The 24,623-nt window shown below is 35.7% G+C and overlaps 1 protein-coding gene and 1 long non-coding RNA gene across 4 annotated transcripts in view; one reads left to right on the top strand and one right to left on the bottom strand.

The window, feature by feature from the left end:
* LOC126924924 (tyrosine-protein kinase transmembrane receptor Ror) overlaps positions 1-24,623 on the top strand; it is a 347,050-nt gene that overhangs the window by 243,369 nt on the left and 79,058 nt on the right. The gene's annotated exons all lie outside the window — the stretch shown is intronic.
* LOC126924988 (uncharacterized) lies at positions 10,503-14,461 on the bottom strand. Its single transcript, XR_007713770.1, has 2 exons — positions 12,515-14,461; positions 10,503-11,056 (listed from the first exon to the last, which is right to left on the bottom strand). It is a non-coding gene; the product is annotated as an uncharacterized LOC126924988 (long non-coding RNA).

Genomic DNA, 24,623 nt, shown 5'->3' on the forward strand with positions numbered 1-24,623 from the left:
TTAAAAACAGAATAGAAAAATAAAAAACGTAATTATCACAGAGAAATTGCTAAAAATTGGACGGTGAAAAAGAAAAAGAAATTCATATGAAATCGTTCGAACGAATATAAGCACACGTATACACTATACGCGTGTTACATTCTTTCATTTGACGAATATTAAAACGACACGGTGGTATCGCTCTTTTGATTCCATCGTGAATCGATTCTCGAAAGCACGCAATCGATCTGCGTAGTCCTCCTCGTTTCACGGACAACGCGTGTGGCTGCCGCAAGAGCCAAAAGCAAAGAAAGGTGAAAGGCAAAGCGAGTGGAGAGGGAAAGGGAAAATAGGGAGCAGTAGGAAGCTTTAATGGGGAAAAGCCCGCATTTTGCGACATAACCGCAGGGACAAGCCCGTAGCTACAAAGAATCACTCGTCACCCCAAACTGTGGAGAAAAGCACGATCAAGTTTTCAGACTTGTTCATAGAGGGGTGACTCTAAAGAATCCAATCCGTGTCACCCAAGCGCGTCGAGGCGTTCCCAATGAGAACTAAATAAAGAACCTTTCTCATTGCTGTCGCTCGCAGTGCGATGATTATTTTAGGTTATACTATCTTCTAGTGACGTATCGAAATTCTGCTAGTCTCTTAGAGCATGTTTTAGCTTATTCATGTTCGGGTAAATATAGCGTGTTATAAATATGGTAATCTAGAAGATCGATATTTAGCGAGACATAATACAGTCACCTAGAAAATATGTCCATCTTGTTATAATTTCTTATAATTTACAGATTATGTGTACAGAGACTTGTATGGATGTTTATACATTTAACATAGAGTAACAAAAGTATTTGATGCTTTCAAGTGTACGTGTCTGCTTAAAAACATTTTAAACTATCTAACTTTGCTTTATTTTATTTTATTCTACTTTCTGCCTATTAACACTTTGACTGCCACGCCGAAATCACATGTTTCGCTCAGGACGCCACGGGAGTATTTTTATTATTCAAAGCATATAATGGCAGAATAATAATAAATTGATGATGTAAGACAACATTCTTTCCCAATGAACCGTTTATCTTATTGGTGGTCACGGATGACCACCGTGACGCCTTGGTAACAGATGATAGCGACATATTATAACAAGGCTTCATTTCAACAAAACATTCGCATTCGTTATTTCGTCGCAAGCAAAACGTGCAGAATATATTGTTGAAACGTGTAGAAGGTATTAGTAAACAGTATTTGCTTACTCTATATATAATAGTAAGGTATGTGCACACTTCTAACTTCAATTATATTGTAGCGGCACTCGACAGCAAACTTCCCAACGGTTTCTGTCCCATGCCTCGCTACACAAGGACTCTACCTTTCGAACTGATGATTGCCAGATGTCGATACACTCTCTCCGAATATTTACAGCGAGCCTAAGGATCCGCTATAAATCTTAGGATTCATGCAGCTAAGATTCTCTAAAGGAACAAATAGTCTTTGTCTCAATAGTCCCTACACATACCACCTACTACGGGAAATCTGCTTTTTCTCACGTACGACGCTCCTCGCTAGCAACTCTCTCTCAAGGGCAGTTACCATCCCTTTCCAACCACCAACTCACAATTTAGCCAATTAACAGCGACGTCCATTTCCCTCACTCTCTGAACCAACACTTTTCTTAACGAATCCGATGATCCCGTATCCTTAGACACACCCAAACACAGTTTTCCTAAGGAGCATCATCGCGTCACTAATTCATTCTGTTCTATCGCGAGCCGCGAGGCAAGTTGGAAGACGCCTATCTGAATTGTCCGTCCGCAGTCGTACGTAATAGCGAATCTGAATTCCTCGACATCTGTGCAATCGTCTCGACTTGAACCACCGCGTAAAGTACCGCGCCGAGCTTGAACTTGTAATCTCGAACCGATAATTGTACCGTGCTTTCGGCGCGCTAGTGTATACTACGGACACAAGCAAATAAACTGTTATTGTTTAACAATACCGAGTGATTCTTCTATACCTATCACGCACATCACCTCAATATGATTATAAAGCAACATTTACGATTATTTTCTAAGTTGTGTTTATAATAATATTTGTATATTACCCCTCAAATGGATGCAAAATGGATGCAAACACAGTGCACCGTTAGATGCAAGACTTCTTCTCATTTTTTTTTTTATTGATGTTCTAATAAAAATGTTTAATTGTTCAATGGGACACTTTATTTCAAAGTATCTTCTATTTATCCGTTATATTCAAAATGCCCTAACTGTCAATTTTCATACAATTTTTACAATTGTAAGAAGTTGAAGCGCTTCTGTCACCAATGATCACTGTGATGTCACAGGAGAAACCGTGGCCGGTCATATGACCAACGTGGCAGTCAAAGTGTTAAATCTATAGCTCAAGCTAATTTCAATATTCGACATAATTTAAACGACACTTGTCAAACACGATAAAACAATGAAAAGGGGGATCGATCTATAGAAACAGGAGAATCCTGTTTTACTTTGAAACAAAGCTCAAGTAATTCTACATAATTGAAAGGATACCTCGAAAATACGACGAAACATTGAATACAGCGATGAATTCATAGAAACAGAGGAATCTTGCTTTATTGTTGAGCTGAGACAACACTCGTACGCTGTTACAAATATATAAAGGCGACCAGGTGTTCTGGAAATGACGAGATCTCGAGGATATCATCGCGATTCCACCTCGTCTCACGTAACCACCGTGAACCGCTACGTGTCCCCTGCGTCTAACTCGCTGATCTACCTAAACGCGCGTCCTCGGCGAGAGACACGCTGCGTATATCCAAGGAACGAGCCGCGGAACACGAAGCGAGGATTTGGCCCGGTATCCCGGAAGGATTTCGAGTACGTTGAAAATGGAATAGGGAGAAACAAATACGATGGACGTGCTTGGTTCCCGCTTGTTGTACGAAAATCAAGATCCACCGTCTCTCCTTTTGGGAGCTGATGGTCCACGATTGTTTTGTTGTTTGGATTATATAGCGAAATTGTAATGTAGAATGTACAGAGGAAGAAACAGGGACTGCCATGGGTGTTTCGATTTTGAAATACGGTTGAGTTAGAAGGATGATGAAACTGGATGGATGGTTTCGTTGTAGAGAGAATTTCTCAGGTGAGGATACAACTGTGTTTTTCACGCTAGATTGTAAGGATAAGAAAGGATAAAATGAATGGATAAGAAGAATAATGCAAAGAGTATTTCCGGTCGACTATAAAAGTCGAATTAGAATCTTGAATCTTTTTCAATAGAATAAAAAAGGTATTCTATCGTGTGAGGTAATGTACCTAGTGAAGAATTTATTAATTACTGTACCGCTAAATGGATGTTTTCATTCTTTTAAATACAATCAAGTTACCATTATACAAATGAAGAAAGTAGAGTGAGAACTGGAAAATTTGTCGAACAACTCGATAACGAATTGTATAAACAAAAATGTGCAAAGTAGTAAGAAAAATCTTTTCATATAGTAAATACCTTCGTGTTTCAAAGTAGAATGAAATTCTCATCGCGTAAGATAAGAAGAAATATACGGTATAAGGAGTATTTCAGATAAAGTTCGAGTCATTTCTCTAGGGGTGAATAATAAGGGTGAGAAAATAGCAACAGAAAATGTTTGATACAGTGTTCTTATATTTTAAGGTGGAATGAGGCTTTCGTTATGTAAGATAAGAAATGTAGAGTACGGGAAAATCTCCTGAGTAATAGTCGTTTCTTCAGGAGTGGGAACGTAGTAGCAAATAATCAGGAAATTGGATGAAGGTAATAAAGTCTTTTTAACTTAATGGAAATTAAAACGTTTATCATCCGAAGTAAATAATGACAGGAAGATATTGCTACAAAAATTTTTCTAGAGAAATAGTTCTAGAAAATAATGTGAAATGATAATAGTAACAGGATGATATAAAATAATATAAAACGATACGAAATAATATAAATATTAAAATTAGCCCCTTCGTATCTTATCATGTTATACTTACAGTGTATACAATATCGTTCTTTAAAACGTTATTAACTGACTAAATGTTAAGCATTTTTTTATTTAATAAAATTAATTGTAATTTTACTGCGTTATACTTTCTTCATAGAAAGATTAGAGAAAAAAAAGTTTTTATTACCAATAATTAATAAATAAGAATTCTCCACACTCAAAATGACATTCTGTCTTAGAAGGACAACTATTCAACTACTATTTAACTATTAATATATTATAATTATACAACTATTCAAGCTAATATTAATGAATTGGGAATTTAAACTTTTAGAATTTATTCAGAATTGAAGCCAATCCAATATGTAATATTTATTTTCCGCTGAAACAAAGCCTACTAAAGGAATTAATTTCCAGCTAATAAATTTCTTTATTCCTCCGATAACCGATTGCCTATTATCCTGAAATGATCGTCTTTTATGAGATCGCCGATTCACAAAAACCATCAATTCACACAAAATAAAAACCCAGAAAAATCCATTCACTAGAAACTCCATTCTGTGAAACCGGCGTATCGAGAACTGTTAATAATACAAAATAATTCAATAATATAGAATAATAATATTTTAGAGAAATATTAGAGAGTTATTTTAAAGAAATACGATTATTTGTTATTATTATTATTAATTCTCTCTTCTTATTATTCTTATTATTATTATTCTCTCTCAAATCACCAATTCAAGCTATCAATCCAGGCATAAAAGGAACGCTTGAAAAGTCTTTCATCGCAAACTACATCTCATCAAATCATCGTATCAAGAGCTTTTAATATACTGTACCATGTACTCGTTCCACGCGATTATTCAAATGCATATCGACCTAATTTCACGCTTAACCGAACACCGCGTCACCGTTTCTTTTCGTACAATGCTCTTTATCAACTACTGGTCGTTCACCAACCGGCCCTTCGAGAATCGATTTAGGAAAAAAATTCACGATCGATCGAGAAAAAATCACGCGTGGTACGATGCGATATCGATAAACGAGTTTCCCAACGAGTGAAACGAGAGGGGAAATATTTTCCAGCAAGGTGTGTGCAGTAGTGTGCACGCAGTCTGGCGATCGCGACCGCGATAAAAGGGTCAACGAGATCGGCTCGTTTTAATGTCTCGATTGCGATTTTCACTGTTGGGGCTCGCGTGTACACCTGGCCAACACTTATCAGCGCCGATAACCCATCCAGACGACAACGCACGGCTCGAATGAGCGGTGAAAGGCGGTTCGATTTTTGAATAATACATAACACGGTTATTAATGAGCTACTACCTGGTCGTTAGGAGACATTTTACGTAGGAAATGAACGTTTTATATGTAAAAGATTATTATCGTGAATGATGATGAGTTCGATCGTTAAGCGACTTGGTTCGAGACTTTGTCAGGAGGAAGATGGAATTTATTTTTAATACCGAAGCTATTAGTAAGTATAGAATTTCTATCAAAGGGATCAAGGTGAAAGATAATATGAGAAAATATTGTACATATAACGCAAGGGAAAAAGCAAAACTTTCATCATTTACATACTTAGTGAAAAATCATTCAAATCTCCGTAACTGTATGAAATAAATTTGTAAATCTATAAATCTGTACACACTTGAAGATGTATAAAATTATTGTGAAAGACTATGTTTAACCAAAAATCGTTAAAATCTTCATAAATCTATGAAATAAATTTTTAAATATATAAATCTATGAATTCTTGTAAATCTATGAAATTACGGTAAGAAGACACGAGTGTTCATTTTGACTATCGATAGTTGGTAATTCTATTGTTGATAGCTGCATTTTTATTCCAAATACGCAATATACCGTCTGATTATAGAAAAAGGGGTAATACATAATCGCAAACAAGTTTAGAAGGATTTTCTTTGTACTTTTTAGTAGTTGCGTTACTCGTATCTATCAGAAAGTTCATTATGAAACAGTATGCCATGGATAAATCTTATATAAATATCTAAGTTTAAAATAGAACGTGTATTCTGATCTTATCATACTACCTCCATTATACAGGAGCTATTAAACACAGTTTTCTCAATAATGTACATGACGAATATCATATATTATATTTCTACAAATATATTATAATATATTTTATAAATATATAATTTTTTTATTACACTAAAGTTTATACAACTTAAGAGTATGATTAAGAAATAATCGCTGGACAAAACAATTTCAATTTTATTTTTAATTTAATTTTAATTTTAATTTTAAATTTTACAAACTTCTACAAACTCGACAAATGATAAATTATTAATAAATACTTTAATATTTGATTAAACGATGCCAATGCTTAATAACAAAAACCAAGATTAAATGCACTACTATCGCAAAGCTGTAAAACTACCTTAACCGTTACAATCTTCCGCTGTAAGTAATTCCAGTAATATTCATCGATTTCACATTTCACGTGTCTCTAATCACCAAAACCGCAAACACCGTGGCACGCCCTAAAGAGTTTCTTTCAGATATATTTCCAATGACTGGATCGACTAAATACCTTCGGGATTGTCCACAATCAGGTATCTTTCCTTCATCCCCGATTTCCTGAACACGTTCAGTCTGCTAGCAGGGTCGGGCTGCTAGGATATCCATGGCGTCGCAACACAGGGGTGAAATTCACCCCTTAAGCCCGCTGCAGGCGAACGGATACGTCGCTTTAAGCTGCTGGCTTTGATGTCCAGGTCAGGATCTGACCGGTTCTCGAGCTAACGGAGAGTTCGTGCACCCCATTGCAACCCGTGCGTGCTCCCCCAATTAACCGTCTTTTGAGGCTCCGTTACGCCGCTTCCGCCCCCGTGCAAGTATCAACCCCCTCGCAACCGCAGCCTCCGATCGTTATTTCTGCGTTTCACAGCCGATTGCCTGGCCATCTCTGATAAAACATAGCGAGTTTTAAAATTACTCATAATATTATGGCGAGCTTGCAGAAAATTCTGCGAATATTGCATAGCTGTATAAAAATATGGATAATTCTAAAGAAAATTCGGGATGTATAAGTAGACAATGTTACTGCCTTCTGTGGTAACAAACTTGTTTTTAATATCATAGACAACTTCCAGTAAATTGTATGAGAATTGGATGGTTTCATAAGAATGTAGTGGAAAAATTGTACGACAATAATTGCTTTTCATTGTAAACTTCTACGTGAATTAAAAAAGTATTTTTGTAGAAATAAAGTAAGTATGTATGTACTTACAGAATTATCTACACTTCATATTTCTCTAAGAGATTCTGAATGAAATTTTCTAGCTTTTAGTTCGTATATTTTAATCGTCGTAGACATACAAATTTTTCTATTAAAACCGAACTCCTTTTATTCACGATTTTGCCAAATTAAAAATTGTATCACGTTATATAAAGATAACATTATTTGAATAATTTTAGTGAAATAACATTAGTTACATACATTTATTTTAAAAATAAACTTTGATCATGCTGTATTTGGCACATTTATTATACATAAATCGTTATTAATTATACTACACACGAAAAAGATATGATCAATGGGAATAGATTCTTTTTCCATAATGGAAATGTCAGAAATAAATTACAACGTTACGATAAGGAAACGTTCGCATAGAATTTCGACGGGGCCCGGTGAGGTTCCTTTAATTAGAAAATTAGTGGTTGTTCTCCGGGGGCGTGTAACCGGCTACCGGACTCCTACACTCCCTCAATTAACCTGCTTTGGCGCCTTAATTGCAGCCGCCAGGTCTTTCCACCTGTTAGATAACGAAACCACTTATGCACGGTACACGCGTGGATCGTGGCTATGTACGTAAGTACGTAAATCTCTTTTTTTCCCTTCAAAGCCGAACCCATGTCATTACTCTTTTTATTCGTTTTGCTACATCCATTAGACGTTACAATATTTTTCAACAACTCTTTTCGTTTTTTAAGACTAGTTCGCATGCTGCGCAATTTGAATTTTGATCGGAAAGGGAAACAGGAAAAATCGATTGCTGATTAGAAATATGCATTTTTACACATACACTTTCATTAAATAAATATATTATATACAAAATGGTTCGTAATTCATGGTACAAATGTGGTCAGGGAGATCTCATGGTTCAAGATAACACGAAAATCAAATACTCAGTATCTTTTAAAATAACAACAATGTATAATTTCTTTCTTCTTATCTAAGCAAACAAATAAATATAGTATTATATGAATTATATTGTGTGGTTTAATAAAATCTTATTAGAAGATTGTATAATATAACAATATGTAAAAAAAATAGGTATAATATGTATAGTATATAAAACTCATGTACATGTAAATATGTTACAATTTATTTAAAATATCTCTATAAAAATATATTCGCTTTTCAGTGAATCGTTACATAAAACATTTGCAGTCTACAAACTCGCTTGAAAAGCTTAGAAAAACAATTTCCTACTTCCAAGTAATGGTTAAAAATGCATGTCACTTTGAATAACCTATTCAAAACTCTTCCACTATGAAACTACTGGTTTTTCTGCGAGGCAAAAATTGCTTTCAAATCCTTTCATTTTCCAAATCTCGTTTCAGAACTTCTGAAAACAATCTTTACGCTTAATACCCCTTTTTCAGAGGAAGCATGCCATCTTAAAACTTATACATACATATTTAAATAGTTTCAAATAAAACGTTCCCTCCTTTTACGTTCAGCTAAATCTGTTAAATCGAAGTCATCTATCGTTCATGTTTTATTCGATAACTTACGGAAAGAATTTCCAGTCTTACAGCGCTTGTTCAAAAGATACGCCACCTTAAAAAATCCATTCGAGAACTTTTTATTGAGAAACTTCCCAGTAACCCAGAAATTCTCACCGGAATCCTAGCGAACCAATTTCAAAGTTTGATCTGTTCCTCTGTAAAATATTCCATCGTAATGGAAGAATCTAAAATTTCTTTCTGCGCTGTGAATATCGTCCATTCTTAAAACTTTTATCACCTATCATAGTAATAAAGATTTCAGAACGCTTCTTTAAAAAATGCTTCATCTTAGAGAAATACTCTTATCTCACGTCGAAACTTGTTGTTCGATTCTAATGTTCAACTCCAGTTATAAAAATAAATCTGAATATTAAAAAAACCTCTTTTTTAAAAACTGCATTATGAAGACAATATTTGGCTTTTTAAACTCCATCGGGAAAAAAATATGAAGTATGAAAAAAGTAGAGAGAAAGGTTCTTTACCTGATTCATTGAATTAGTAATATATTTCTAGCGCAAAATTTAATTGGTTGTAATTTTTTAACCCAATTCTATAAACATAAATTCGAATATAAAACGTCTTCTTTTTAAATACTGCATTATGTAAACAATATTCTGGTGTTCTCAAGTCCCACGAAGAGAAACATAAAACGTAGAAGGTTCGTCAGTTGATTCATCGAACTCTTATTGTATTTCCAGCGCAAATTTAAATTGTTCATAATTTGAATATTTTTCTACACGAAATTTGCCCATTGTCTTCACAAATATCGCCCACTATTTTTTTAATAATAACGTATACAGTAAATTTAAAGAAATATCAGAAAGCCAATTCACCTATAACACCATTATTTCAATCCATTCATGATCCAGTCGATTCGAACCTTTCCAACCACTCTCGTAAAACTATCTTCTACCTCACGATACTTAGCCAATATTTCGCTTTAAAAAAGGATTTCTTCCACGTCAAAACCCTCGAAGCCTCTCCCTCGGTCCAACCCCAACATCAAAACATTACACATCAATTTAAAAAAACCTCCGTTAAAGGGTGCTTTCGTCCCTCTAAATAAATTCTTCGAGCAAAACATCCAGCGCAAATACGGAACGACTAATTGTCTCGCGGTGCATCTTCATTTTCTTCCCCCAACCCTTGGTTCCCTCGTCTTGTTCATGAGGCTGCGCTTTATTTAAAACCTTCGCCACCCCATCGGGACCGTTGAAAGCGTTCCTTGCTCCTTCGGAAAGAAGCCACCCCTGCCACTTGCCTCGATTTCGATTTAAAACAGAAGTTCATCGGTTGCTCGGCTTCAACCCCCTCGGTTTCTTTCACGCGCGAGCGAGCACGTCTGGCCGAATCGGCCTGCACAGGAAAGTAAGTATTGTTCCTTGGTGAATTTCGTTGTCATTCGTCGATTCGACGGAAAGGAAAACACCCGAGCCGGGGGTCGAACGTTTGCCGAGGTAAACAACCAGCGTGAACTCGTGGAAAGGGGGTGGAACGTGACACGATTCTTGTTTCCTTTGCTTCTGTTTGTCCGATTCGGTTTTTCCACGGTTTTTCTCTGTTACTTCTCTTTTCTCTTTTTATCGAAACACCACGAGGAAGCGACAATTTTGTTTGTTTTAACGAGTTTTATTAAAATACGGAGATTGAGGTCGGATTGGAAATTTTTTTGGATGCTGAGAGATGGCTGTTGAAGGTTTTGTTTGAAATGGTCCGAGGACCATAGTTGAGGATTTATGACGGTGGTCGAGAGGATATTTGAAAGATAAGCGATAAAATAAAAATACTTTCACAAAGATAGAGTAGATGACTGTTATAATTCTATAACTAATTCATATGTTTTATTATTATTTATTTTTTAGATAATCGTAAATGTAACTTCATTTAATACTATAGAACATTATTATTCGAATCTATACGCTGGAACGTTTAAACTTTTCGTTAATCCTGAATCGAATAAATGCACTCCGATGTCCTGAAAGCAAACGCGAACATTGGACTCGATAAAAAGCAGAAACTCTACGCTAAAAATTTTATTTCGCTCCCCTAAACGCAGGCAACTCCATTGGCCCGTCGAAAGCCAGTATTTCTACTATATTTTTCCCCAATTTCGTTTCGTTCCCTTTTGATCTTCGTCTGTAAAGCAACCCCCTCAGCTCTATCGTTTCTACGGAAAGCCTTCTGTAGAATCTTTAATTCCACAACGACAGGAAAATACGTAGCAAACAAAATTATCGGTCGCAGCATGTGATTCAGTTGTAGAGGAAAATAAAGGGGAGACGTCCCTGCTCGATTCTTAAGGCAGTCTCTTCTCATCCAAGCCCAACCACCATTCTTTTATTCTTTGAGAATCTGAAACAGTCGGAATCGAAAGATCCAGCTAATAAGAATCGGTTTACTCGATGTAGGTTTAGTTTTGTAAGAAACTAATTTTATTTTCACGAATTGGAATTTAAGATAAAATCTTTTGATGCAAGGGAAAAGAATGATAGAAAATAGAAAAAATGCTGAAATAGCTTATGGAAAATATAAAAAATAGAATTTTAGTTATTTATGTATTCGTTTATGAACAAACATTGTTTAATCTTCGGTACATAATACAAGAAGCACATTAATTATAAAAACAATTATAAAAAAATATTAAAGAACTGAGGTGTCCGTGAAAAATAGAAGAGAAATAACTTTGCGGGGAAAGTTCATGGTTATATCATGTTCATATATTCGTCGTTTTTAACCAACCAACTTCATCTTGACACAATTATCTTGGTGAAGAAAACGCCCTGTATATTTTTTCTGCACATATTTCTCCTTAAAAGAATTAACGAATATTAAGCCAAAAAACAGAATAAACATCTGATTTGTACATTTTATCTGAGTATTTTTTATTCTTCTCTTATTAAACAATTATTGCTTAAATAGTTCTATAATTTTACTTAAATATTTGCAATGTTATTATTTTTTTAGTTTTATCGTTTATGGTATATTATTATATAAATATCAACGTTATCACATGAATATTAATATCATTGTTTTGTCACAATCTGGAAATTAATTTTGGTATGAATATTAGTATTGCCTGTTTTTGTTACGTATTATTATTATTATTACATTATATATTATTAATGATTTTGATATTATTTGCAAATTAATTAATCCTTTTGAATTCAAACAGATAAAAGTAGATTTTCCTCGAAAATAATAAATCGATTAACTTCTCTGACTAATGATGCATTTAATTAATTCCTCGTTAATGATGAGCCCAAAATGCACGCGAGATGATCCATTTTCATCGTAACAGTAATAACAGAAAAATTATATAATTCCATTCGGAAGATGAATATTAGACTTGGATTAATAATTAACATAGTAATCATACTTCTTATAGAAGTACAAAGAAAATTAAATATAATGTTGTATTATTGTTAATAATAATTTTGTTATCATCTATCACGCAAAATCACAGAAATATCAGATTTTCCTATACACTTTTTATTTGCAAAATTCACAATGCAAATACTCTGTCACTTAAGAATTTAGGAAAATTCCTTAAAAATTCTCTTATTTTATAGCTTTCCATTTGACTGCTTAATATAATTTAGAATATCTTCTCTCATTCTTATCGTTATCGAGATAAAATAGATCGAATATTATCAATTATAGCCGTGCTTTTCTACGTGACAAAAGATCGAGAAAAATGAGGGGGTTTCAGTGTGAAATTTCTCATAGACTCTGGCACGTGGCGTTTCGTCAGCGTCGAAGCGTGAAAAGACGCGGAAATTTGTTCGCGGAGGCACGAAACAGCATACTTACGCGCGATCTTCCGGCTCCTAGGGGGTGTGCGCTCGTTAATCTGCCGTAAAAGGCGCAAGGTACATAGAAAGCGATTTAATTATCCGCTCGCGCGATCTTTCGCTTGGCCGTGGCTAAGGAACGGCGAGTTAATGGTCGTTAATTACTCAGCGGAAAATCAACCGTCGCCGGAACGTTGTACTTTATTTTGCCTTGGCTTGTTGTGACTTTTCTGACGTAAAACCTGCAGATTTTATTGTGAACGAATTTCTCTACACTCCAAAGAATTTTTTATGCTATCTGAAATGAACGTAATGGCATAGCAGTAATAGCATTTTGTTTGCTTCTGTCAAGTATATTTCTTCGTATACTTTCATAACAATCACTGAAGAAAGGGTTATGCGCATTTAAAATAATTTATCATCGTTTAGAAGAAGAACGTTAAAACCGTAGAGAGATACAGAATACAGAAAATATTTTCTACCAGTTACAGAGGGACTGATCTACAAATTGTAATAGATATTAAAAAAAAAAACAATTTAATACAAATCTATACTGTAACGTGACCCAAAACACATGAATATTATCATACATTGGATATAAATAATCGCAACAAATTTAAAAAGTGACGAAAAATATTGAGAAGGATGAAGATGGAACTAAAAATTGAAACAAAAGATGAATTCACAAATAGAATCTTAAAATTGCACAAAACCATCATCATTTGAAAGCTTGGCGTTAGATATGTTCGCAAGAATATTAATATTTCTTAATTAGTTAACAAATCATTTTCATCCGATTGTTCATTTCAGTGTCAATAAAATACTGATTTGCTGAATGATTTAATCGCTTAATATATTGTACTAATATATTAATCGCACAGTACATTGATTTTTATAAATTCAGTATTTTATACAAATATTTTATACACCAAAATATCTACATGCATATGTATCTTATAAAAACTTAAACAATTGCATGCTTTCCGATGTGAAAAATTCTTTGAAATAAAAATATATATCATTGGAAGAAGCATGAGTGAGAAACAACGATATACCTGAAGTCTTTATCTAAAAAGAAAATCTTGTTCAAAAAATACATGTGCATTATTCAGCTTCTATTAATAAACAAAGATGCAAAATATGGTAAAACAAAGAATGAAACGGGGACGTCGAATTGACATTTTTGACGAAACTTTCCATTTGTCATTTCGCGGCGAGCAATGCCAGGGTGAAAACGTACATTTTAGCGTGTCGCGCACCGAATTTTAATTAAAGCCCAAAAATTCCGTATGGATGAAGGAACCCCCACTGTGACAGGCTTAGAAGGGATAAAATGATTCTCTGCAAGTGACGTTCGAAGTCGGGGAAGTGGTCGTCGTGGATCAAAACGTAGCCCAGGCAATTTCTCATATCGCCTTGAAAGGTGGATCCAGAAGAGATTATGTAGATAAAGCTGATTCGTGTTCACCGCTTTCGTTACATCGTTACTGTTGCTGTTGTTCAATTTATACCGAAATGTGAATCGTTTAGTAAGATCTCATATACTAAAGTCTGATATTTTACCTTCAAAATCTTCCATTGTCGCTTCACGAAAAATGACTAATTTGAAGCTTCGTAAAAAACCTTTCTTACGTTGCCTAATCACGAGGTCCACCATCCCTACGTATAAACCACTGCAGAAGCAATTAAACTGGCGAGAAGAAATATCCGGACCCACCCTGACGAGCCATAGTCGTCAATCCTGAAAGCTAATTCCAATTTCCAAACAAGAAACTATCCAAGGTTTCGTTTCAGATCGGGGATCGTGATCGTTGATCAACCCCATAAAACTTATGAGACGGTGCTCTCGCGATCGCGTCGTCGGACAGGCCACCATCCCCTTGGTTACTATTTTTAGTACGACAGCTGGAACGAACTGAATTAAAGTTTAATTAAAGCCGGTAAAATTCCTGGTAGACGAAGACAACTGTAGAAAAAGAGAAAGAGAAGCGAGTGCCTTTCTCTCTCTCTTTCTCTCTCTCTCTCTCTTTCTCTTTCTCTCTTTGGACCAGACACGACAGGGGTGAAGCTTCTGCGAGTGACGTACGAAATTGCTAGTCGCGTCAGAGGGTCATCGTAACCCTGAAACCGGTGGTGGACACTCTTTGCCGTTTCTCCTTTTTGCAATTTTTCCCCCTCGCTTTCTTTTTTTCTGCTGCGCGAAATTTTGTTTCTGCTCCTCTCCTTTAAGGAAGCAGTCTCCTGTGAATGTTGCAAAATTTCACAACTTTCGTGAATTTTGTTTTAAGATGATGGTGCGTTTAACGTTATAGTGTTTTTGTTATCAGTTATTTTTTTCATCATGCATAACAATTCTTTATACAGTTTTAATTAATTGTTCCTCGATTTTAGCTTGCCCGCAATAAACGCGTATTCAAACTTTCAGAGTGGATTAAAATGAAAGAATCAAGAAGATTCTTCATCGGTGTATTCTAAACACGGGTTTATAGCGGACGAGATAAAATCGAGAAACAGTTAATTAAAGCTGTATAAAAAATTCTTACGTATGAGAAAGTAATTAAGTAAGCTACAAAAAGAATTATAAAGTTAGACCATCGGTTTCAACAAAATTCATGAAAATTGTTAAATTTTGCAATGTTCGTAGGAGAATGCCCCGTTAACGCGAGAAAAGGGCTGGGTGTTACGAATTAAAATACGCCACTGTTCTATAACGAACGAGAGGATAATCAAGAGAAAGAGAGAGAAAACGGGGTGTTTCGTAGGGGGCAGCGGGCACTTCAGTTCTTTCCAAGAGCATCGACAAAGGGATACTTTGTACCGCTTTTTTTCTGCCCTTCTCACTCGTACTTCTTGTTTTTCCACCTCCCATGCTTCCATTTCTCTCAAGTTGGTTTTTCTTATTTCCCAATTGTGAACTGCGGCAATTTCATCTATTTTTTATTCCTTCTTTTAGTGGATCGAATTAAGGCTTTTTATTATGGAAAGAAAAATTGATGCAAAACAGTTAATTGTCGATCCTCGAGATTATTGGAATATTTAGTATATCAGTTTCATAGAAAAAAAAGTATCTCTTTTGTCCCTGAAATTTCGTTTCGAGAGATTAGTACTTATAAATTATCAAATTTCAATACTTTGTAATTTACAATTACATTTGAGTTTCGATAGATTCTGATCACGTTCATTCGATATTAAACTCCTATTTTCCTACTAACTTTTCAACTACAATAATACAAATAAATGATAATAATAATGTTTAACAATAATAAGTAAAAGGATCTGTTAGACTTGCGTTTTCGTAATCAGAATAAATTTCTATGTTTTATGCCCGCAACCAACACGGAACAACCCTTCTGAAACAATACTCACAATCAAGCCAGCAAAACGATCCCAACGACTGCCTTTCTCTCTTTTCGAGCAATTCCTAACCAACTCCATTCTTTTCTCTTTACATACACACAGTGCACCCGTTGTCTCTTACCTTCTCTTTCTTGCATCCTCTCGCGCCCTTGCGTATGCTTCCTCCGTCCTCTTCAACTCTTGTTCATCTTTTTTTCCTTCGTTCACTTTCTACGTCCTTCCTTCTCCTCTTTCTTCGTCTTTCCCATATTATGATCCATTGTCGATCTTCGTCGACTCTTCTCTTGTTCCTATAGTCTCTTCCACGCCACTACGGCGGCTTCGTTATTTTATAATTGGCACTATCCGCCCTCTTTCATGAATTATTCCGCAGACCGATAAAGTCGCAGAATATCGACGAGTTTCCCTCTATGGCTCTTCTGTCTCTCCCTCCTGGTTTCTCCACCTCTTTTCACTCCCCCTTTGTTCTTCTCTCTCCACGGGAAAAGTACACGGTTTCTTTTTTCTGCTGTTCCACGGTGTCTTTTGCGTACGAGAATCCAGCTTTCTCGTACCTCGTAATTCTATGTCGATCGATTATTATATCATCGTAGAAGCTGAAGATTGGAAGAGTGAACCTTGGAGGTTGTCTTATTGAAGAAGTTGAACATAACGAGCAGATAAATTCTAAAAAGAATTAAATAGATAAGTAAATAATAATTAAAGTAGATAAAAATATGCCTTCGTTCAAAAATCTTAGGACGATTATTATATTTTCTCCAACATTGGAAAACATTATGTCGGAGTAACATAACAATAAAAAATAGATGACGTCCTAAGGTCTTTGAGCCAAAGTGTTTATACATAATAAATAATATAAAGAGCGGATAAAAATAGAGGAAACCGTTGTTCACAATCGCGAAATATGAAAAATCATTGCAAGAGAGAAGGAAGGAAGGTGGAATAGAGAAATAAGGAAATTGGAGAGGTGGAAAATAAATATTTGTGCAAATTCATATTTTTATGCACACGAGTCAACGAGTAGAATCTTGATAGAGATTTGTTTTACCCACTAAATAGTACAATATTTTGGATACTTTATATAGTTTTGTTCATTATGTGGATACATTATGTGGATAAATACATAAAAATCCGCAGTCTATCTATTCGGTGCAGTGCAGACGAGCGACAAGTCATTGTTGGATGTGGCTTTAGCGATGCGCTGAATGATCAATTGTCTGCCAACTTTGAATTGAAATAGAACTAGAAAAAATGAAATTCTTCAGGCTAACATATATTATCACTACAACAGAGTTAAAATACATAATCGAAAGTATAAATTGAATATTCATCTTCAGACGTTATCTAGGTAATTGAGATTCACGTTAAAAACTAATAAAAACGAGCTCTTATTACTGTACACCTTTCTCTTCTATAATTGAAACAATGTAATTGTTTTATGAAAGAATAGAAATCGATCGAAGAAATTGGCTAGACGTTGGTTATCCACTTAACGTGTACCGTGTCGAGAATTGAGAGAGGAAACTATTGTTACTTGTGTTTTGTTCCTATTCTTTTCGCTTACTTTATAAGACACGAATAGTGTGTTCGCTTGTAGTAAGTTTATGAAGGGGTAGAAATCGATCAATAGACATATCCAGCTAATGTGGACTGGGGTTGCAAAATGAAATGGAAACTTTCTATATTTCTCCTTTCTTCCACTCCATTTTTCCCTTTTTTTGAATAATGAATAGGAAATTAGACGTTGTTGATAGCTATTCCGTGAAAGTATGGTAATTGATTCATGGAAATGAATATTATTCTCTGCTAATTACCTGGTTATCGTAACTTCGTGTCGCAAATTGAAAGCCAGCAATTATTATTGCTCTCCTGCTTTCTTTTATTTTATCTTGCATGAAAGTATAATTGCTTGGAATCAATTTGGTTTTTATGAAAGGCTGGTAATTGATCGATGAAATTGAATAAAGTGGAACTGAAATGATACCATATTACGGAAAACACTGTTTGATAAATAAACTGCGAATTTTTATGCATTTCTGACAAATTTAATGAATGCATGTAATGTAGGAAAAGATATAAAATAACCGAAGTGGAGTACTCGTCACAATTTTTAATAGACAAAAGAATTACCACGTAGCTTCCATTTCTTTAACTCTCTTCATAAAAATACGAAATTACGTAAAAGTGTCAGGTCTAGTGATAAATTTCCGACACGAATTCACGTTAAGTGGATGATCAACGTTCATCGACCAATCACGACCAGCGTTGATCTCCACTGAACGGTGGTGCTCGTTGTCTGTGCAGTCTGTGACACCCTACTAATAGTTCGAGTGACGCAAGAAAGTGGCAGAAGTCATCGTCGTCTGACACGCGCTCTAAAGCCCTACCCTTCCCAGACGCTTCTCCTTTTTGTTCTCAAAACCAGCACGTGTGAACGCGTTTCTTTCTTCTTCTTCCTCTTTTTTCCACCCTTTTCTTTCTTTCTTTCCTTGTATTTTTTTTCACCTATTCCTCTTTCACCCGTTACGTTGTCGTTTTCTCTCTCACCCCTTCTGACACACGTACACACACTCTTTTTCCGCGTTCTCCCTTTTATTCTCTTAAAACGTCGAGACGACTGCCCCGTAATTCCGCTGGCGGCTCGGCAGCGTCACGCCGGCTTCTGAAATAAAACGTTTCGCGGCTGCAGCTCGCCGATAAGACCGTCTACCACGCCGCGACTAGAATTTTAATTGTGAATCGTGACTGGTTAATGGGTCTCGAATGTATCGCCGTTGTTAAAGAAGAAGATTCTTTCGGCAAGCTTAGGATCTTCGTACGGTTTTAGCCGCTTGGTTTTCATTTTTATGGGACACCCGCTAGCTTTAATCCTTTCACAATGTAATATGAGAGAAGATAGAACAAGATATGAATTATGGTTTTACAAATTTCAGGTTTTAAATGTTATTAAACGAGGTCTTTGCCATATAATATCTTCAACTGATATTTCGATTTTTCATATGCAATACAATTTAAACACATGTAATGACATCTTGTTTCTGTGAAAGTGAAGTAGCACCAAAAAGTAATATGAACGTGTGAAAATGTTTCTGCAAAACACAAAACTTTCCATGAAAAGATATTATTTGCTATGAATTAAAGTTTATAAAAAGTAGTGAAAAGGTTGCCTTCTTTCTCAAACAAAATACACTTTGTATTGGAAATATACTTAGAATGCAAAGGAAAGATTTAAAATTATCTTTATTCTTGGAAAAAATGTGTCAATTTTAATAAATGTTTTCAAAAATCCATATTTTTCAATGTATCTCTAGATTATTGAATGGTACTACAAGAATTAAATGATATTCCACAAAATTTCATATACAAAGAATTTGTCTTACGAAATGTTCCTGTATTTTCAGACAAAAGGAGCTGCGATTTTAGTTTCGTATAATACTTCAACTACACTTCCACTCGAAAAATCCACCACATTCACCAGTTTCCAAAATCAACCCCTCCAACCCCCTGCTGGCACAACCGTAAACACTCAAACCCCTCCAAACATCTCTACTTTCCTCGGAGCAACGTTCTCCCTCCCCAGAAGAAGAAAAAATCCTCTCCCAGTCGACCACAGAGTCCTCTTTTCCTCTTCTTTTTCCTCTCCCTGTCATCAAACCCCTACATACCCTTACGCATTGTGGCGAGCCACCCCCGGTCACCGTGCAAATCCGAGCGCAGGACAAAATGTCTCTTTGATGTGAAACAACCGAACGCTTGCCTACCCCATCCATTGCAGTAGCCATGAATTCATTCAACTAACCCCTTTTCCACCCCCTCATCGCAAAAGAGGAAACGAGCGTGAGTCGGTTTCCGTATGACGATGATCAAGGCTCCTTCTGCAGTTTTCGACTTCTTCCGTGCGGAAAAAGGCGCATGGAATCGATTTCGCAGCCTGTTGGTTCTCACGAGGTCTGAGGGCCGATTATAATTTTACATTAGGAAATCTGTGTTGGTAAGAACGATTCAAGTATGTAAAAAAAGCGATAGAAAATAATAGAAAGAAGTGATTTTTCCATTATTTTTCATATTTAAGTTTTCAATACGTGTTTTACGTTATTCGATTTTCCATTTGCCAGGAGACCTTCTAATCAGCTAATATCGAATAATAACAAAACATTTACGTTTTATTATTACCAAGATCCTTTTGCAATTTTCGACGATAGTTTACGAAGATATTTAACAGAAAATTGAAACGAAAAATCATGCATACCAATGACAACTTCAAATATTTTATAACACCAAAAAGATGCGATTGAATCGAATAGGACCGAAAGAACGCAGTAGGGTAGAACGTGAGTCAAGAAAAGGAGCATAGCAAAATGCAAATATAACAATTCCAGGAAACAAGAAATATTCAGAACCATGTCATAAACTTTGGAAATTGACTGGAACGCAACATCTCTATTTCTAATGTTCGTACAGGTAGAAAGGGTTGTGGAGAGAGTGGGTTACAGGAGAAATGGCGAGAAATTAGCTGGGCACTGCCGGGTTAATGACCGGGTGTCGCGTTTAATTTTGTGCGACGTTTATTAAAATTTCGTCGAGGATCAGCGCGTGAAAGTTTTTTTCGGGAATTGGTAAGGTTTCCTCGCCACGACTACTTTTCTACCGATCGTACGCTAGAATCGCGTAGAACCGCATACATCGCACGTGGACCATGTACTCTCGTGTTTTTTCGAGACTGCTGATTAATTGGAACGACCCACTTTGACAGATTGATGGAGGAGGCGGAGGTGAAAGAATGTCGGCGCGTTCTTGTAGTTGGCTCACCTTGATCATTGTGTGCTTCGACGCGAGTAGAAGTGGCAGGTTGAATAAGTGGTCGATTAATTATGTCCGGTTTACAGCAGTATTTAGCAGGTTTTCTTATATTCTTTTATCATCTAAACTAAATCTAAAAGTACTCGCGATAAAATCTCGTTTATGCGAACGAGATAATAGTACAATTCAGTGTGATATAGTTTAAAGCATGGAAGTATGGTCTTTTGCTGATATTATTTTACACGCGTAAGCCGTAATAATAATATAATAATAATAAGCAAAAATTATTCACGCTGCTCACAACCTGTTACTATCGTCGGCAAATATGCTCAATATAACAGAAAATCGCAATCACAAAGAAATCTCCATTCCTCTTGGAACAAACACATAAGCCCCTGAACCTTTTATCAGAATATCAAAGCAAAATTAAACACGCGTTTACGCAAGAATTGCCCTCGCCTCTAATTTCATGCTTCCCCTTCTTGCATCTTCGATTAAACGAAAGCCATTCCGCGGCGCTAAATGAGGAAGGTTGCAGGAAACAGGAGCGTGTTCCTTCGGTTGCATCGCCTTGATCGTTGAAACGGCTGGTCGAAGCCAAAGCCTAAGGGTTGGATAAGTGGGTCATTAATTAGGCCGAGTTAATTTGCGATCAACACCAAGAAGCCTGTACTACCCTCTCTACTCTTCTTCGTTCTCCTCTTCACCCACCAGGGCTAAGAGCGAGTAAGGGTGGCTGGAATTACTTACGGTCTCGCGAGTCTTTCCTGCCGCGAAACAATTATGTCATTGTCACTGGTAGAATGGGAGTGAACGAGATCGAGACGGAAAGGAGAAAGACGACCGACTATAGAGAGAGTTGAAAGGTGGAAGGGTGAACGTAGATTGAAACGACGGTGACATTGTTGGGATAATTAGATCGTCGGATGGCGAATTGAATAGTATGTATTTGTTACATTATGTAAATTCGAAGGTTACGCAACGCTGGATTAATTCGAAGTTGGTCATTCTGTTTCGAGCACTAGCGAAAATTTAGCGATGTTCCTCTCGCCAGGATTGCGTTGAATCCTTAATAATTTTGTATATTTTAGGGAATTGCGTCGGGTCAGCGGAATCTTCGATGATCTGGTTACTCTGCTGCAGGAAATTTCACCGTTTTCTTTTTTCGGAATGTTGTTGCGTTGGAACATCGAGACTGATTAATACTAATTGTGACTTGTAATTTGTACATAATGGTACTGCGAATACTACATCTGATAAAAGTAAGTAAATTAAAACAGATATCTCCGTACGTTTTGTTTGTATTCTCTTAATAATTTGCAATATTACAACGATTTTAATGCGAATAAATGAATAAACTGACAAGAAAGACAAGAGAGGAAATGTAATTTCATGCCTCTCGACAAAATGTTTGAATTTAATCGACACGTGGTAACGTTAGGTTAGTAAATTCAAATATGATTACCATCTCGATTCGATTGTGTGATATTAATAGGTAGAAAGCTCGCATGGATTGAAACAACTTATTCAATTAATGCAAAATTATAGGCCAATTCGATGATGAAATAAACTGTATAATTAATTAGTTGTTTGAATTTCATATTATTCAGTTACACGAGGATTGTCCGGCAGAAAGGATTATTATAAATGCATACAGTAATTAATAAAGGTATTTATACATGTCCTTTTTCCACTCAAGCAGCTTTCTATTAAGTTCTACATTTCCATTCCGTAATATCAAATCGCATAAAAATGCTATTAATTTATACGAGATTTATTATAGTCGGAAACAATTAACATATTAATACAATAATTAATGCAGCGCTATACAAATACTTTTTATAGTCATTGTATATTATGCACACATTGTGAACAAAGCAAAAGATCTATAGTATATTCATTAAGAAAGAGAAAAAGGATAATGTAGAGAATGTCCTTTCGTGTTACATTCCCTTTTTTGTTACCAACGGTGTTAAAGGAGTAAGAGAAACGCGTGTGAATTCTGAAAGACAGCTGAAATGCTAAAAGAAGAAAGTAACTAAGAAAGGTACAAAGGAAATGAATGAAGAACAAAGGGAAAAAGCTTGAAGTTGTAAAACTGGATGAGAATCCTATGGACAATTAGAGTGAGGGCTTTGTAATTATATTGCTCACAGAAGGAAGGAGGACTGGACAATAGTAATAACAAATTATCAAAATAGAAATATATTTTTAAGACTTTTAATGTTTAAAAATTGTACTAAATCGGAAGAAAAATCTATGAAAAATTAACATGACAGCATTCTAATAATATCATTTAAAGAAAATGAAAGAAATAGTAATAATAATTTAATAATAAGAACGAGGTAATAAAATAGTAAAAGGGAGAGGTATAACGCAATGTTTAAAAAGTTGTAAAATCATACGAAATTTTTTCATGGAAATGAAAGTCGACACGAACGCATAATAATAATAATAATATTCGAAGGAAAAAGGAAAATAGAAATAATGTAACAAGAAATCGCTAAAACAAACAAAATCAAAATTAAGAAACTTCGAAAGATTGCAAAGAAGGGAAAAATATTAGAAGAATAATTCACAAATTTATAGAAATAAAAGAAAAATTTGTTATGAAACGAAGTGTGGAAAATAAATCGGTTATATGAACTAAAGTACAATTAAATAGAGAAAGAAATTGCAGAAAGAATAGAAGAAAGATGGAAGAGAACACTGAGAGATTACGTAAGAAAGAACATTAAGACGCCAGCGGAGATTGCTAAGGAAATAAGAAAGAGATTGATAAAGCGGAGGGGAAAAATGACCTGGGCACAGATAGTTGAAACTAAAGAAGTATGCGAAATAGGGTTGACTACCAGGAAGAAGACAGCTGGGTGGAATCGCGACGAAAAGAGTGAAAGCTCCTTTTTGCAACTTTTTTATCTGGGCTTGCGATGAAAATTTAAACAGCACAAAATTATCAAATTTCATGGAAATCGATTGATGCAGAAGTAAACAAGTGACATGGACAGATGGACAAAAATGTAGATTCACTAGTTGTAGGTATTTTTAACTCGTAAGCTCGTAGCTTCTGGTAACTTTAAGCGATATCCATGAAATTTTCGCTATGTATGCATATAGCTGACATAACTCTTCAAACTCTGTTTATATTACGATAGTTATAGAGTTACTATAGTTGACTATAACATTTTGTTATAACGACGCTTATTGTAACACAAGAAACAAAGGGTAACGCAGGCAGAAAATTAAAATTACCTGGCTCAGAATCCATATGAAATGAAGCGAAACGGGGGACAAGAGACGACTTTTAAACCATAATAGCTAGGAAGTGGCGAAAATTCGATTGATGGTTCGCAAAGTGGCATCGCGTGCTGTCAAAGGCGCGTCACAGGTGTGACGAAAATAGGGATGAAGTCGGCTCGCACGGCGGAAAATACTTTTCGATGCCGGTCGACCGGTGCTTATTAATTAACGCGTGAATCGAGTTTTCAGTTACGAGCTCGTTTGCTAGTCTGACTGCATAGGCCGCGAGCTGTCTTTCGTTTGATTTAATTGAAGTAATTACGAACGAACTCGATATCGGGCCGGGGTTAGAAATTAACGTGGCCGGCGAGGATCGCAGTTTAATCGATACTACCGAACACCGTTTCCTGTTCGCGCGCCGAAATACGCCATTCTACGACAAAAAGCACGCTGGCTTTGTGTCACTCGTTTTCTTTCGCATCATTGATGATCGTCAAAGATCATCGAAGAAGGTGTTTGTGATTTTATAGCGATTCAGAATTACGGCAGTGGAATTTAATAGTTGGTATTGAATTAGCGTAGATAGACGAATTATCGCATAGAGGGCTCGATTTATTAGATGCGATCCGAGAGGTGAAAGAATCGGCTCAAAGAAAAGAGACATAAGAGACAATGTTAATGCAACGGTGGAACTGTTTTCATTTTCAATCTTCACTGAATAAAGCTTTTGC

Source organism: Bombus affinis, chromosome 15 (assembly GCF_024516045.1).
Source record: "Bombus affinis isolate iyBomAffi1 chromosome 15, iyBomAffi1.2, whole genome shotgun sequence".
Taxonomy (NCBI): Eukaryota; Metazoa; Arthropoda; class Insecta; order Hymenoptera; family Apidae; genus Bombus; species Bombus affinis.